Below are 17,741 nucleotides of genomic sequence, written 5' to 3' on the forward strand. Positions count from 1 at the left end.
ATTACCAGTAAATCAAACTTTATCATACTTTGGTTTTTTTCACATCAGATTAAGAGATGTATTTAGATTGTTTGTATATAGTTAAGATTCAATGTCGATAAGAAATCTTTTACCAAAGTAAATAATGTATTATGACGGTTCGGTTTTAAATGCTGAATCTAGGTCATTGTATGTTGTCTGTTAGTTGATATTAACTGAATCTGGCTAAGCCTTCAAAATTAAAATCTGAATGAAACTTGTGATGAAGCTTGGTATAGCTTTTGATGACAGATTCTAAATTGCTTCTCCTTAGAAACCTTTAAATCAGCTAACAGTTCCTTATCATTTCTTCTCGTGTTTGGGTGCAGACTTACCTTCTTAAGTGGAGCATTTTTTGGCCGAAATTGTACATTAGCTATTTCCGGAGCCTTCCTCTTCGCTTTTTCAGTTAGCATCTCAGATTTCACCACCAAATGATACTTTTCAAAGCTTGACTCACCATTTTGATTCTGTTTATTTCTCTTTCTTTTTTCTGCCGACAAATCTTATTTAGAAAACGGATCTGTAAACACTTCCGTAAAATCTACTTTAGATAAACAATTTGAGGCAAACTAGGGGAAGAAATACTATGATAGACGTGCGTTGTTTGACAACCACGTGACTGCACCGATATTTCAGAATGTCAGCATTGGTTAGGGATTAGTCATCTGGGGGAGGCAGAGGATTTTGGGCTGTTCAAATGGTTTTCAGGGGGAGTGGAGAGGGGATCACAAAAGAACTAGGTTGAATAGTAGTGCAAAAGCAATGATCGACTTCCTACTTCATAAGTGTTTTATTTCATAGGCTTTCATAGGCACCACAAATTGTGCTCTTTGATTGGCTGTTGTCTCTGAGTTTGATTGGTGGAGCAAAATATCATTTTCGACCACAAATTTGTTACTTCTTTCAAAAATGTAAATAAAGGCTTTGTCTTCAGAGCGCGCCGACACGCAGCCAGCACATGCAGAAAAAAACTTTACAAGAACAAAATAAAAAATACAAGAAAAAGAATTCGTCGCCTCAATAAATTCTTCGTTAAGATAAAAAAGATAAAAGCATTAGACTTGTCATAAAATCCACTGTTACGATCGTTTCCACACAGAATGATCAATAAAAATTTTGTAATTTACCCATCTCAGGAGCATCAAAATATAACGTCCACTCACCGTATCTACTCCAGTATACCCTCTAGTCAATTTTAAGAAAGTACAACAACATTTGATAAATCTAGTAACTACTACATTTACAACATACCCATTCAGTGTTGGATGTCATCTCCATATCACACATATGTATGTGTGTATGTACGTATGTATGCCCTTACGTTGAAGCCTTTTTTGCCTGTATATGATAATTTTAACCTCAATATTTCAGTGATATCTCAGCATATATACAAGGAGTCATTTCCTCACTTGGTTGGGTAAAAGGTTAGAGAACGTAGTCTATTTCTGTCTTTTCTCGAATGGTTCAGTGACCATGATTTCGATTGCCATGCTTCCAGTTTCTTTAATAGCGAACGCCAAAGTTATTTCCTTATTTACGGCCATCAGCTTCTCGAACTTTTTTCGACCAACGTCTTTCGAAATGTCGACCCTTTAATGAGTAACTGCAGATGCGCAAGCGATGCAGCACCTTCGTCTTGATAAACCGCGTCGTTTCATTGAACATACCTCATTGATATGGATACGAAACGACCAAATTGACGGGGTACGAACGGTCCTAACTAGATACGAATCGAATGGGGAAGAAGCGTCCACGGCCCACTTTTTCGAAGGCTGATTAGCGCTAACAGGGGGTTAAATTTTTTAATCCGGGTTTCGTTAACCTTTTGTTCAAAAGCCTTTCTCGAATAATTTTCTCTCTTCTTTGAAAGGCATCCAGTCGCTAAATTTGTAGACAAAAACAACTGTAATGAATTTTCTTTTAAAACCTTCAGATCTTAAACCAGATTTCACATTAACCCTGGGTCATCTTAACCCAGCTTTGAACAACCCGGCCCATAGGTACGTAACAACAACAACGGATTATGCAATTATCCTCATACATGGAGGAAAACTGAGACGTTGAGTCGTTAATGACGAGCTCGTTGACTTGCAAGGTACAACAAGTAAGCCAATAGTCGTCGTGATGAAATTAGAAAATAGTTCAAACATTGACGCAATTAGATGAGGTGTGTTTCTACAAAATTTGGAAATATTGGAATCATTAACGTGGATACAACTTATTACTCAGTCGTATGATTCTTTTTTCTTAATACAGCTACATCAAATATATCTTTCAATTACAGACAACCGCAAGCTAACAAGATATGTCAATTTTTGGACGATTTTATATAATTTTTTGAAAGGACACCAGGTGATCAAAACTTCAAACATTTGCGCTCATTCATTTCCTTTCTTCCATTCGATTTTATCTGGTATTTTTAACACAAATTATCGTAGCACGATCATTATCATGATGTTGAATTGTTTGATTATGCAATTACGCTTAAAATGCGCGTATTTGGCTTTACATAGCGTCATCATGACTCGGAAACGTCTGTAATTTTTCCATAACTTTTTTCTTCCTATACATCTTAAAACCTTGAAAACACAATCATTGATAAAATTTTTAAGATCCGTTAAATTCCCAAGATCTGATCCTTGCTGTCCTCCTATCTCCTCTGCCATGTCTTACATTGGAGATTATTATTTTAAACGTGTCCCAGCACGTGTGTTCGTCAGGGTGCGTGTACCGTTGTGTGTGTAGGTGTGTCTGTGTTTAATGAAGAGAGAACCAAGGCTGTTTTTAGTTTATCTACCCACATCGCAATATGATAATATATTGATATTGTGAGGAAAAATTATAATTTTATCACTAATGATAAGCTATTTAATAATATTGATAAGGATTTTATACTAAGCGTGTTCTTTACTGACGCGGTTTAAATATAAGAAAATCATGTATGTGCACTGCGGTTGAAGAAACGAATATAGAAGCGATCCTCACAGTAATGAATATTATTCACCACTTGGAGGATATATTTGAAATCAACATAATGACCAGCTCCCAGTTAACTTGTTAACTCTCTAGAGTTGGTACAGCGCTGCACCGGTATCGCAGAGGTCATGGGTTAAAATCGCAGTAGTGTTCATAACTGCGAGGATCGCTTCTATATTCGTTTCTTCAGCGGCAGTACACATAAATGATTTTCGTATATTTATAGTCGAGTAGCAACATGATTTCTCGTGCTATTTGGTATAATTATGCAACTATACATTTTTCAAAGACTTTAAATTGAACTCGGCTGCAATTTTTTTGTCTTTGAAAAAATTTCCTTGTGCTTATCAACACCAAATTACACTCAAATTCATATTACTAACACTAACACGAGTGCAAAAGTTGTAACGAGAGTGCAAATAACAAATAGCGTGCGCGCTGCCAAAATTTTGCCGTCTTGACTTTCTGTAACGCTTTTTCATGTCAATTATGATCAAGTTACAACATGATTTCTCGTGCAATTTGGTGTAAATAAGCACTTGTGCTCGGGTAGTGCAATTGTGTAGTCTTTGAAAAATTTACTCGTGCTTATCAACACCAAGTTACACTCGAATTCATGTTACTGCCTACTAGTAATTGGGTGTCAAATGTTTGTTACTTATGTGCCAGGCCTGCTTCTGCTCACTGGTCAGTTTGCTAGACGCTATCACTTTGTGCTTTTTGAGCAGTTCACAAGCTATAAGTTCGGGAACAAATTACTCCATTATCAAAGAAACTCAACACTAAAAGCTAAATGGAGACTCTTAAGATTATTTTCCGTGCTAAATGTACGGAGATAGTGCGGCCTGCTATTTACAATGAATTTTCATTTTTGAAAGATAAAAATAAGCCTTACGGATGCTGCTCCCTCGTCACAGTGATGATGTCCAGAAATGCAGTGTCGCGCAACTAATCATGGGGTGTTTTGCTTTTCAACAGTCTCTTGGGGCAGGCGTCTTCTCGCTGTTCCCCCGCCCCTACCCCCACCGTCCTCTCTAATTCCAAATCAAACATGGCCGGTCGGATAAACGATCGCCAGCTTCAAACGCTAGTTCACCCTAAGAAGACACCTGCACTGCTGGCCAAACATTAAGGGAAAGTTTAAAAAAATTGTTCGATAACCTTTTTTTCTAAGGAATCACCTTTAAAGATGAGTATCGAGTAACAGGAGTTGAGGTGAACCAGCCAGACAAATGAACGGATAAAATCCTTCCCGAATTCCGCCAGTTACGTCCCTTATCCCGCTACCATGGCGAAACTTTGAACATCTGTTCGCTACCGAGCTCTGTACGCCTTTAACTGAATGTGGAGCGTGTCGGATTTGTTTCTACGATGCGTAACGTTTCTCTTTTTGCGAATCCTTTCTTTACGCTTCGTAAAAAGTGTTTACGGGCCGGCACGACTCCTGCCAGGCGTTGAGTTTATTTGAACGAATTTCTCCACAATTGCCCGTATGTCAACAAAAAAAGAGGCGTGGTTGATACGGATCCTTTAAGCTGCTACATCAAATTGATTCCTCAAATATTGAAGGTTTTCTTAACTAAACCTTACAAAAGGCTTTGAAAAAACAAAAATCAAACCAGATTTTAGTGGTTCGTTTTATACCTAAACTACTCTTTTAACTTTACTGATTTCGCTTTACTTAAAACCCCTACGTACGTCAACATTGTTTTGTGCTTATTACATCAGAAATATAGTTTTTCGTTAAAAAAGAAAAACTCTTGAGTATGTAAGCAATGTATCCTCCTTAGAACATTGGAAAAGAAAGCACAAAAAATTTGAACTAGATCTCCCCTAATTTGGGATAACTCTTTAATTTCGATGAAATACTGGATAGAGTATTTTCTCTTCTTGTTTCTATTTAATTTATCCATCTAAAAGTCTTTTAGCTCTGTTTCCTTCTCGAAATTCTCGTTATTTAATCTCTCGGAGCCCCTTTTTCTGTAAAAAATTAAAAAAAAAAAAAGTTATTTTTAACTCAATTAACATTTTGGATATAAAGCAAATACAATGATACCAAGGTCAGTATGTAAAAATTTAAATGGCTAACACTTGTTTGTGATTGGCAGAGAGGCACTTTCGAGATTCTATAATTTACACTGGAGAGCATTGATAGTAACTCCTCGAAAGGAAAAAAAAAAAAAAAAAAAAAAAAAATATATATATATATATATATATATATATATATATATTTATATAAGTGAAAGAATCAAAGAGGACGCATCGATTCTCTGTTACTTAGAGTTTCGCGCATAAGCGCTCGTCGGCAGAACTTTTTTAACGAAATACCGGATGAAGTATTTTCCCTACAGAAAAAGTTCTGTCTGACGAGCGCTTAGGCGCGAAACTCTGAGTAACAGAGATTCGATGCGTCCTCTTTGATTCTTTCACTTATATATACTCAGCTCTGCTACCACAGCGTTAAGCACTTTATGACAAGGTAGACGCTACCCCCACACTTACATATGTATAGGAAATCGTATGAACGCGAGTGCATTTCGTGATTTATGGGCACGAGTGATGTTTTGAAAGTTCTCAAAATTGCACGAGCCGTAGGCGAGTACAATTTGAGAACTTTCAAAACGTCAAGAGTGACCATAAATCACGAAATGCACGAGCAGGTTCATACGATTTTTTATTTATTATATTCTCGACAAAATTACTCCATCGCGCTACTCTGCACGCCTTAAGTACTACAAAAAACACTTCAATGGGTTCCAAAATGCTCACATGTTTTATTTGAACCAATCAAAAATGTAATGTTGTGACAGGTAAATCAAGCGTGAAGTTCTTGAAAGTTTCTCAGAAAATATTACAAGCCGAACTCAAAAGCTAAATTTCAGTTATTAAAAGCGGCAAGAGTACTTAAGCCCGCTAAACTGTTTTCAAATGTTTGATCTCAATCGGCCTCAGGGAATAACATTCTGACTTGTAGACTTTGGTGAACTGCATTGCCCCTGAATCACGTTAAATGTGACTTGACAGTTGTGAAAGTTGTTCACAGTGAAAGCATGGCCGCTTGTTTTCACCTGTTCACACGTTGAAGTCGTTGCAGGAGAAGACCACATTGGTAGACCAGGAAAACTGCTGGAGGCTGCTGACTGTGGAGCATTGCTGATAATGTTTGAAAGCTGTCGCTGTTCCTTCTCGCTACCTTCATCGTAGTCGTTAAGAGACTTTTCACTTGCGTGGCCGGTCACCTGGATTATCGATTGCCTCTCGACGCTTGCTGCTCTGAGTTTCTTCACAACTGTCTTCCTTGCGGTGTGGTTAGTCAATTTCTTTTTGCTTGTTTCCAGAGCTCTGTTCTTGACGACGCTCTTCATCATATTGTCGATGCTGTTTACGCCGAGCCGCTGCTTCTTGTACCAAACATTTGTTTTGGGATTATGGCAAGGTAAAATGGACCTTTGTCGCGCAGCTCTTGAGGACGCCTACTAAGGTATTGCTTCAGTAACTCAACAGGACATCTCTGACCGCCAGTAGCGAACATTTTTGGCAGAACACTACGATGTTTTGTGTTCAGTCCTCCCTGCCTCGTCTTTGTAGGATTTTCTTTAAATGTGACGCACTCTGTGCCGCTGTCGTCCACACACAAAAACTGAAGTCCTCGACTTCCATTGAATGGTGTTCCTGTCTTCCCCTCAGGCCAAAATGTTGCGTCAAGATCCACCACATCGTCTGGGAAAGAACTCTTGGACTGCAGTCGCCGAGACTTTGTTCACTCCATAGCATTTTTTCTTCTTCGGCTGTCAGTGCGTTCGCGGCGTTGGGTCTCTTGCCTTTTCCTTGTTGACGGAGACACTTCACTTTTCCTTCGAGTACCAACTTCGACTGGTGAAACTCTCGGTCTCGTATAACAGAGTACTTGTAGTCATGCTCTTTTAAATAGCGGTCGAGGGCTGCCAGCATGGATTTTAAACTCTCAGGTTCGTACTCACACCCGTCTTTTGTGCGTATTTCTGTGTAGAAGATTTGCAACATTTTATCGAGTTGTTCGTGCTCGTATTCTTCCATTTTTGGGTTTACTTTTCGTTGAGTCGCCCATGTTTGCCAGACATTTAACCAGGTCTGTGTAGCTTTCAACGTGTTTTTGTTTTTCGCATTTTCTTTAAGTTGCTCAACGATGTTTTGGTTTGACAAAGCAAACCGGCTGTCAGCCATTTTTTTATAATTTGGTGTTCAAATTTGGCGCTTCCCCGGTGTTTCCATGGCAACTTCTCCGTATTGCACTCTATAACCTCTATTGCACTCTATAACCTATTTATGCATTCATCATTGACCAATCAGAAACGCGATATTTTGTTTAGTATATAATAAATTTATATATGGATATATATTGAACTAGCGTTGATGTTCAAGGTAACAAAGGACCCCCGCCAACAGTCAGCGACCAGTAAACCGCAGCCACCTTCACATCTAATTTAACTTCAATTTGTGAAATATCTTTTCGGACTGAGTCTTACCTCTGCTTGTCAAACTCGAATCTCACATCATCTCCAATTAGCGTAAACGAAGCCCACTCAGACACATTGGTAAGGCCGTTTTTTCTCATCCACTTCATAGCCTGATGAAGGGATTCACTGGCACTTTCTCCTTCAACAAGATGTTCGTAGAACCGACTCATCAGCTGCTTTGTTGCTGAGTCTGAAATGGCCCATAGCGAAACCAACACCGAGCGTGCACCGGATCCTAAGAACGCACGGGCAATTCCTATAACTCCCTCGGATCTTATCTCTCCATTTCCACTGTGACAGCAGCTAAGTACCACCAGTTTAGCTCTGACTTTCACTTAGGATAACAAGATAGATGACCCTTTACCACAACTGTCTGGACGATTTCCTGACATTCCGCAATATGGCATGGAACATTTGAAATATTGTTGTATCAAGCTATTACCAAGCAACGAGCTTACTTATCAGTTGAATTTCACTGAAAACGAATCTATCCCTAACTGATGAGAATCACGAACAATATGTGAGGCCACAGGTTTGACGAACCCCGGCCTTGTGACGATATTTACTTTATCCGTTGGCGATTTTTGCACAACATAACATGACTTAATAGTCATAGGAAAGGACATGACTAAGAGAGAAAAGATTATGGACAAGATTATAGGAAATCAGTCCAGTAACGTTCTGGTCCTCACAGAAAATACATTACCTTTCTTCGTGAACTTTCAGCGTTATACGCTGACTTATTTTCGCACGCAAGACTTTGACGCTTTAACAAGAAGTAAATGAGGTCAGGTTAATTAGTAATGCAAATTACAACCACTGGGAAACCACGAACTCTTACACCGCGATTATCCTATCAGGGACCGCGCAGCAAGTTTTCGAGTGGGGGGGCTAAAGAAGAATGCATGAAGGAAAATATTTTTGTTAAATTATTTTTTGTTTAATTTATTTTTATTCTTGCAAAAAAATGGGGGGGCTAAAGCCCCCCCAGCCCCTCCCTCTGCGCGGTCCCTGCCTATGACATCAGCTATGGAGTAAATAGATTAACTTTTTTAAAAAAATTAATAGCGTTATTGTCAAAACCATCAGTTTCTATGATTTCGATTCTTCACAACGTGATATGCAAACATAAAAATCGGAAGAGCATTCATGTATGTAGATAACATGATGAAGTCAGCAAGTGCCACATTGAAAGCAGTCAATTTTAGCAATTCAACTGCGCAAGTCGTTAGAGAAAGGCGGTTTTCGCTTGACGAAGTGGTAAAGTAATGATAGAGAAGTGCTGGCTGCGATCCTAGAGTCTGAAAGAGCCAAATTTGTGGTTAATTTAGAGCTAGAACAACTTTCTACAGAGAGTCCTCTTGGCCTCAAGTAGAATACAGAGGAAGACAAATTTGCAATAGAGGTCTTGGAGAATATATTGCAGCTTGCAAACCAGAGAGCAATGACACGAAGAGGGATTGTGTCAGCTGTTTATTCCATCTTCGATCCATTGGGATTCATTGCACCATATGTCATGAAGGCGGAGTTGCTGTTGAGGTTGGGCTGGGATGACCCATTAGAGGAAGATGACAAAAAAAAAACAAAAAACAATGAAAGTGTTAGCGATACGATCTCCCAAAGCTGCAAGAAATGTAAGTAGACCACTGTTTCAAGCCCAAGGGATTTGGTGAAGTTAACAAAGTACAACTACACCTCTTCTCAGACGCTTCTCGTCAATGATATACAGCCTTCGTTTACCTCCGTTTGAAAAATGACACCAACCTAGTCAACTGTGTTACGAGAAAATTGGATGATTTTTCCGTGTGCTTGTTCAGAGTATATTTATAACTTTTTCAATATTTTTAGCCGTCCTCAATTCATTCGAGTTTCTTTTATTGTAATGTTTTGAGAGAGATAAAAGCCAACAATAAGTTCTTTCAATTACCAACTTGTACATATCGCTTTGTTCTCGCCGCCTTTGTGCGCCTGAACATCGGTCCTTTAATTTGTGATCTTATTCTTAGTGGACATTGTTGGGTAATCAGTTCTCGTAGCGACCTTTTCTGGTAAATTACTTACGTCCGTAAATTGGCTCTATCATAATTTTTCTCCTTGCCTCTTGTTCGAACTTAACATCAACATGCCATGGATAGGCAGAGATTTTAATTGACTTTGACTTTTCACTTTTGCTTGCTAAGATATATATTTTTAACTTTGAAGCTGTGAGTTCAACCTCCCTTCTCTTAGCTAGAATCGATAACTTCAAAGAGACACTTTTCTCTTCTTTTGTGATACTAGTGAAATATTTTAAATTTAGAGAACAATTGAACCACGCGCTCGAAAGTAGTGAAGGAAGTATATTGTAAAGCTTTTATCAATTACGTAGACGACTGCGTGGTGATTACATTGACGAATGTGTGGCGATTACGAAGTTGAGCACACTAGAGGTCATGTCTGTTGTCGACATGGACTGAAGTAAAGTTACTGTGGCACCAAACGCTGTCTAATACTCGACGTCTGTAGCAAGTTCGCCTGAAGCAGGTCTCTGTTTGCCAAGAAACCATGACGAATTTCCGTTCCCGCTGCAAGTGGTCTCTTCCGAGCTATTTTCCCCCTGTTGTTTTTCGTTCCCCGCAAAAGTCCAGTTAGTGCGAAATAGTCTAATTCACAAAAGTTTCCCTGATGGCCGGCAGTTAACTATGATTTGATATTATGTTGTTAACTTGTGGCTACGCGAAGTGCAGAAATGGGTTTTTGTGGAAGTCTGGTATACAAATGTTCACTCGCTCACTCAAGTGTAGACACTGTTGAGAATAAGTAACTTTGATCTAGTTTTTATGATCAAAACAGAACTTACAGTTTTACTAATCACGTGAGAAAACTCAATCTCAATCTCTGCCCACGAACTCGGTAACGCTTTTGTGAGTCGCCATATACATTCCTACCTTCGCTGCCATTTTTCGTTTTTCCGACTGGGCTGTATTTTTAAGCAAAGACGTCAGTCACTACCTCAAGCCCATAAATGACTTATTAATCCTCTCTTTTCTCTCTCTCAAATCACTTTGGTTGACAGAAAAATATTGGCTTCGAAATGAATTTATGTATGCAAAAGTGTCATTAAATTGGTTGACAAGCGGCCTAAAAACCATCTGTATTTAATTTTAACCCTACACAAAAAGTACCTGGAAAGTTAAAACGTGAGGTATTTGGTTACAATTGAATTAATCGATGAAACTTTGCGTTCATTTAATATCTGAATTTGGGCCTGTCCTGAAGACACTGTTCGCTCGCCTGTCCTGAAGACACTGTTCATCCATAGGAAGAGAACATAAGAAACAAAGCCAACTTTTTGCGGAGTTTTTTCGTCGTTTTGTGAGATCTTCCTACACCCATGCCTTGTCATCTCTGGATAGGAAACAGTTAACACTGCATTATAACAAAGGAAGTAAAACAAAAATGAAGTAATTAATAATATTTGAAATTTTTAAATTAAAATTTAAATTCAATAATTTTTCTATATACCGACGCAAAGGTAGCCGTTAAGTCATAAAGTGGCTGGCAGCCTCAACGTACGTTCTCTTACTTTTGCTGGATGGAATTTGGAAAAGCGATCAAAAAAATTATAAAACGAGTGTGAGATCAACAGAGACATCGTGTGTCGTCATATGTTTTATAAGACTCTGTTTAGAGCAGTTAGAAGCCATTAAGTGCACAGAAGTGAAACTTCATTTCTTTGACTAGGCCTATCGCGCGCTCTAAGCCTAAGAAAGCCAGTATCGATCGATAAAGCGCAATAGTAGCTTTTCGAAACCCTTTATTTGAATGATTAACCTTAATATTGGGTGCGTGGACGAAAAAAAATGAATCCCTCTCCCCAGGGATGTTACTAAAAGCGGTGTTACAGTGTTTTGGGTAACCCCGAGTTTTGGGTATCCCCGAATTCCCTCTAGGGATACCCAGAACACTAAGAGCGAATTAAACAAGAGTATGCATAGGGCAAGTAACATGGCATGCAGACGTCAGAAAATTGTCACCCAAAGAAATTTCTCGCAGTTGAGATTGTGGTTGGTGAAGATAAGTCAGCAGTTCCATGTGGGTTGCTTCACATGAAAACAGTGCAACCGATTGATTTGAGACACGCACGGAAGGAGGATATTTTCTCTTGTTGGGATTCCGTGTTTTAGAAAATGACCGAACCTTGTACTTTTTGACTAGCTCTGCGTCTGTGAGTAATCATAACTGTCTGACTTGTTTACCATACGTACGTGTGGGAAATTTTGCTCTTATACGTCAGAGACCTCAGCACTTGCCTTTTCAACCTAACGACTGCAGAGGAATTGAAAAATTTTATCAAAGAATGATTTTATTTGCACGACCATGGGACGCGCCAAGCAGATAATGAATTTATAAGGCTTCAAAGGGGTAATTTGCATGATTATCGGTGGCAAGTGTACTTCCAAAGTTTTTCCGCAAACACGTGTAATCTCGTCCTTGAAGTGTGAACGAACGGGCATATTTTCGCGCTAAATGGAGGCTATTTTGTTTATTATCCTTCAAATATTTTTGCTAATCACGGGAAAAAAAGTGTACAAACGGTTAACCGTTCACTGCATGGGATGTTCTCTTTTCAGTGTTCTCTGATACGATTTTATGAACATGAAAACATGTCCCCTCTTTTTTAACTACCACAAATCGCTCTCCTTCCTTAAATTGATCTTAAAGGAAGACTTACCCTTGTGGACGTAGAGCTCGAAATATGTCCTAGATTATGATCTTTCAAATATTCTTGCTGGTCTAAACGTATTAAGTTAACAAATATTCCCCAACTAAAACTGGGGGACCGGTTCCTCAAAAGGTTCAGTAAAGCTAAGCCTCAGTAAAACTTGATGTTATCAAAAGCTCAGATAGCCTAGTTATACCGGGGCCTGCTTAAATCATAATCAAGAGAGCGTTGATAAGTTCATACATCCTATTCTTAAGATACAAGTGTGATTTAGCTACACTTTGATTTGATTTTGCAGGCCATACATACAGGAAGAAGCTTTACAAACCTTTGTAATTGAACACTGGTCTGTTTCAAGGCAAATGATTCTTAAACATCTATCCGCGAGCAGTGAAATAGTAATTTTCTTGGATACTATTGGATCAACAGTACTGTACCGCCTTGTGGACAGAAGGAATAGGAGTCAAAACATTTAAACCTCGTATCGTCAGTGGAAATGGAAAACGAATTCCCGGATGTGTTGATTTTGATCTCACATTTCATCCATATGTTACATTCCAAGCGTCATTACAAGTTAAGTTTGTAGCTAAGACCCTACGTATGGAAAGATAAGATTTCAGCTCACCTATCATATCCATCCATGGCTTGGCTGAACGAATGCCACAATGCTCAGGCACTTTCACTTCACGGTGAGTCAAAAGTTGGTTAAATGATATAATAACAAGCCTGAGATAGGGAAGTTCAACCAAAAGATGTTCTTCTTACAAAGTTTTTCTTTTTTCTTTTATCGAAGGCAAAGAATAAAGTGTCCTTGGGACACGATTATTCTAATTGGGGTCACACGCATTCATTCGCGTGAGAGCCATCACGTGAACTTTATCTGAGCGATACATCAACCCCGAGGTAGTTATATCAACTGACTATTCTTTTTCCTTCAGGTAATGACGCCACAGATTTCAATGCTTGATAGATATTAAATGTGTCAAACGCTGCAACTATTAAGCTTGTGGTCTTTTTTGAGTGTCGTATGTCATTTGAAAGAAACAACTCGCTCCGCAAAAAATCTAGAACATTTAGAGTTAGGTTGGTTGTTGAATTTAGCCTGAAACAGTACTATTAAAGAAATTTTGAGTTTTACAGAGCGTGGTCAGTAATCTTTTCAAAAATATCTCGATGTTAAAATGGATATGTCATTTTCAAGAAATATTCGGTTTCCCTCGTTATCAGATAAACCTCGTAATCAGTTAAAATTACGTCAACGGGGAAATGATCTTCTTTTAATGAAGCTCCAAATAACAACCCGCCCATATCCCGTTCACCAAACCATTTTTAGCAAACATACTTTACGGCCCCATTCGTGAGGTGAATTCTATAAAATTAGATTTCCATTAACCTTTCCTAAATTCTAGGGAAGTCTTTGGTAAATGTGTGAATAACTAGGAGCTTTTACTGATAGACAATTGATGTATGTTACTTCTCACGAAATATCTTAGACTAAGATAAAACTTGCTTTCATACCTTTCAGCATATCTTAGTAATTAAAGCAACACCAATCAGCTCTCTTTACATGGCTATCAGTTTTTTAAGTAATAGAATACCTTATTACATGGATGACAGCGCAAGTAGGCATAATGAAACGAATTCTGTGCTCTGATTGTCTTCCCGAGTGCCGCTCGGGTTTGCCCGCTTTGATCCGAGCAAAAAGGGGTAGGTTACGTGGAGCAGACTTATTAAGTTAGCAATTTTAATACAATGTCGGTAATGAGTTTGCAAAAAGCGGCAGAGGGCAGCAAAAACAAAGAAAAACAAACACGAGTTTCGTAGCCGTTAAAGGCTGACGTTTCGAGCGTCAGCCCTTCGCCAGAGCGATTGGAGGAATTGTGGGTCTTGTGTGGGTTTATGTGCAGAAAATGGAGCTACGCTATTTGTGGGAATATGGTGATTGGAGATACATGAAAATTATAAATAAGTTGAATGAAAAGCGTTCGTTGATACCGTGGAGATTAAGAGTGCCGATCTGGAGAATAAATTTTGTTCTAGAGTTTTATTGCGGCTTTCCGAACTGCCTAGATGAAGGGAAAAGGCCGCAAACTGCCATATGCTGTTTATAATGACTAGGGAGATTAAAGTGTCTAGCGACTGGTTTGGATGTGTCCTTGCCGTTTTCTTTCTACGTCGGGAAGGTGTTCTGTCTGCAATAATTAGATAAGGAATTGTCCAGAGAAATTGTGCGTGGGCGTTTGATTGGAACATCCTGTGACGTTGCTTGATGCTTCATTCATGCTCGCAATATGTGCAAGTATTGATCGGCGTACAATAGGAAACAGCTATTAAAATCAAATTGACAGGAAATAGCTAATCACGAATAAGTAATGTCAATCTTGGTTTTACGTAGTTCAGGCGTGTATTTCCATCGTAGTAGCAGATAAATAACATCTTGGAACAGAAGTTATTGGGAACGATTGAATGTAGAAAGCTCAGATATTGTATGGATCGTAAATTAACGCAAAAAATCAGAAAGATACAGTCGTATTGATTGTCGAACCAGCGCTCCGCAGAGATTTTCCTTGGCGCAGTGGAGAATTCTGAGACAACAACCACATTACATTTATAGACCGGGGCGAGATGAAATCCTTTTTTCTGACTATTAACTTATACAAATTCGTGCGATAAGTAGTTGAAGAAATATATAATGGATACTTAACTCCTGAAGCTTAGCCGATCCTCAGCGAATTTACGTGCAGACAAATCCGTATTGGACCAATCTTCACGCTCGGTAGTTTCTTTGTATGGCTACAACTTTTGTTTATACATTTCGGAGAAACTGGCCAATCTATGACGTATGAAGTTAAGATGGTTTATTGAACGGGATACGCTTGATTTCAGTAAGCTAGATTTGAGAACAGAACCAATGCAGTTGGGAAGTGGTGGCCATTGTCATCGATATTTGACTTCCAAGCAATGTAAGTAAATCTTAGGCAAATGCACGCAGTTGTTCAAAATTACGATATTTATGAAAATAGCAGCTGTTTTTCAGTGAAGTGCTTTCAACGTGCAAAGCGTAACTCAGTTGCAAGTAATTAATTGCTTGCTGAACTTAACACTATAATGTTTCTTGGAACATAACGATATCTTATGAGATAGGTCGACAAGTGTGTGTTCAAAACCTTTTCAAAAACGTGGAGGAACGATTAGATATCGCGAACTCTAAGTCATTTAATTAGTAACTTCTTCGATAAATTAAACAAAAAGTGAGTCGTTTGCATCCTGTCGCGGTCGAATGGCAGCGAAAAAACGTGAATATGCTTGGAAGTTTATTGGGATTCACTGTCTATTGCCGTTCCTTTAAAAGTTAAAAACTGTTTACGGGCCTACACGACTCCTGCTATTCCTCAGTGACAAGTTCCTCTCAGAAAGCCACAGGCGAGATTCAAAGAGAATGGAATGTGCATTCTTGTCCAAAATCTACACAATTGGCAGCAATTACACTTACGGCCGATGACTGTGTGAATAATAATATTTAAGGGGAATCGACCCTTGAAATGCAAACACATTTCAAAACGACAGAGTCCTTCTAATACACGAACCTTTTTTCGTGTTATCCACTTAAAGGCGTAAATACGTGATTCATTAAATGAGAAGCCTTATGCCTCCTAGTCACGAATTCGTCATGCTCCACGTTTAATAAAGACGCTCAGTTTCAAATACATTTAAAGAATAGAGGATACCTAGAATAAGGTTTTCAGAAACATATCTTTGGAGTTATTTTCTGCGGGTGAGAAAGTATACTTATAAGCAAGCTCCAGAGGCTACACAGAGCCTATATTCTGGCCGGATTTGCGGTTCAGAGAGAACGAATTGAAGGCCTTGCGGATTCCAGCAAAATCGCCGTTAAGTGCTTGTCATTGTTCACTTAACATGAAGAGTATGAAGATTAAGACTTTGAAACAAGTTCATGGCACGACAAATTGGAAATACTAAAATCGCTAGATGGAATGCGGGGGCTAACGTAAGTACCGCGGCAAAGTCAATAGAAAAGGAATAATTCACATCGTGACTTAGCTTGACTCACGGAGGAATCTAGAATGATGGTAACCATTGAACCCCGAAGAATGATAAACGCATAGCTCGAGCGTTCCACAAAATCAATACGAAATAGAATTCTGCGTCTATCAAATTTCCGGTTACATAATTCATCAAATTTTAACGCTGCGATTTAAATCTTTCTCTACCTGCACGAGCCAAATTTCTCAAGTCAAGTTTCGCCTCACAGCCGCTCAATATATATTTTCATTAGAACGTGATGATCTTTGTTTACCGGTTTTTCTCCCGCTTGCATCTGATAACAAATCTCTGAAGTTCTCTGTCACGGAACGATATACAACAGAAGGCATTTTATGGACCGCAAGTTTTTCGACTGATTGAAATTAAGATATGTGGCGGTGACTTTCACAAGTTTTTTTTGTCAGAAAAGTGTAGTTTTTTCGTCCGCTGAAGTAATCTACTGATCGATTCCATCGCCAATGTTTACATAAGATAGTTGAATAAATTAATGGGATTAAATCATTCAGCCATTAAAACTTTAAGTGTTCACACGGTTGTTTTTTTTCATCAATACGTTAACAACTGAAGCAATTCACAGTATTGGGTTTGTGCTTTAAATGAATATTTTAAACTTTACTCCAAAGATAAGTGTACACTGTAACAAGCTTGGTTATCGTTTATGCGCGGCCTAGCACTTCAAGGCTGAATACACTCGATGCTAAAACTCAACCTCGTTCCTAGGCCATGTCCACCACATTGCTTTACGCCAATTACAAACTACCATATAATGCCTATTGTGTGTTTTCCTGCAGAGGAAAAATCAAACCGAATTTCTGATTCTGGCCCATTTACGGCCAGAATAATAAGTCAATACCTCACCTTACTTCTAGAGTGCCTCGCTTGTTGTCTGACCGCTTACTTTGTTGTAACGAGGCCATTTTAGCGAGTTATCCATTTCTAGGTTTCCTACTCCTAGGCGCGCAACATGGAAATATTACCAAAAATCAAGAACACAGAGAACATACAGATGGGGAAGTGACACCTTTAAACTAACCATAACTTTTACATCGAAAAAGGAAAGTCATTAAAAGATATCCTAATAATAGTTAAACTTTGAGGGAAGGAGATTTAAAAGCGCTAGCGAATAACAGTCTCCTTTTCGAGGGTCTCCAATAACGTTCTTAAATCCCGCAATACCAACTAAAATTTTTCTCAATCCCGTAATCCCGACGGTCTATACTGGCTAATCCCGATCCCGATCATACAATTTTGTCTCGGTCCATTTCCTAAACTTAGAAGGGCCTTTTCGGAAGGTGATGAATTTCACAACCAGCATTGATCCGTTGAAGTCTATGGTCACTGTAAGGCGTAAGTTCATCTCTTTTCATCAAAATAATGTTATCGTTTATTCTAGAAGTTTTTAAAGTTTTGCACGAATAACGTGCGCTAGTCACGATAACGACTTCCTTCCGCTAAACTTCGATCACGGACAAACGTAT

The 17,741-nt window shown here is 38.8% G+C and overlaps 2 pseudogenes; one reads left to right on the forward strand and one right to left on the reverse strand.

Annotated features, from left to right (window-relative positions):
- Positions 1-17,741, forward strand: part of LOC136279212 (uncharacterized) — a 360,360-nt pseudogene that overhangs the window by 297,448 nt on the left and 45,171 nt on the right.
- Positions 5,755-6,714, reverse strand: LOC131786923 (uncharacterized; annotated as a pseudogene).

The sequence above is a fragment of the Pocillopora verrucosa genome, chromosome 2 (assembly GCF_036669915.1).
Source record: "Pocillopora verrucosa isolate sample1 chromosome 2, ASM3666991v2, whole genome shotgun sequence".
NCBI lineage: Eukaryota > Metazoa > Cnidaria > Anthozoa > Scleractinia > Pocilloporidae > Pocillopora > Pocillopora verrucosa.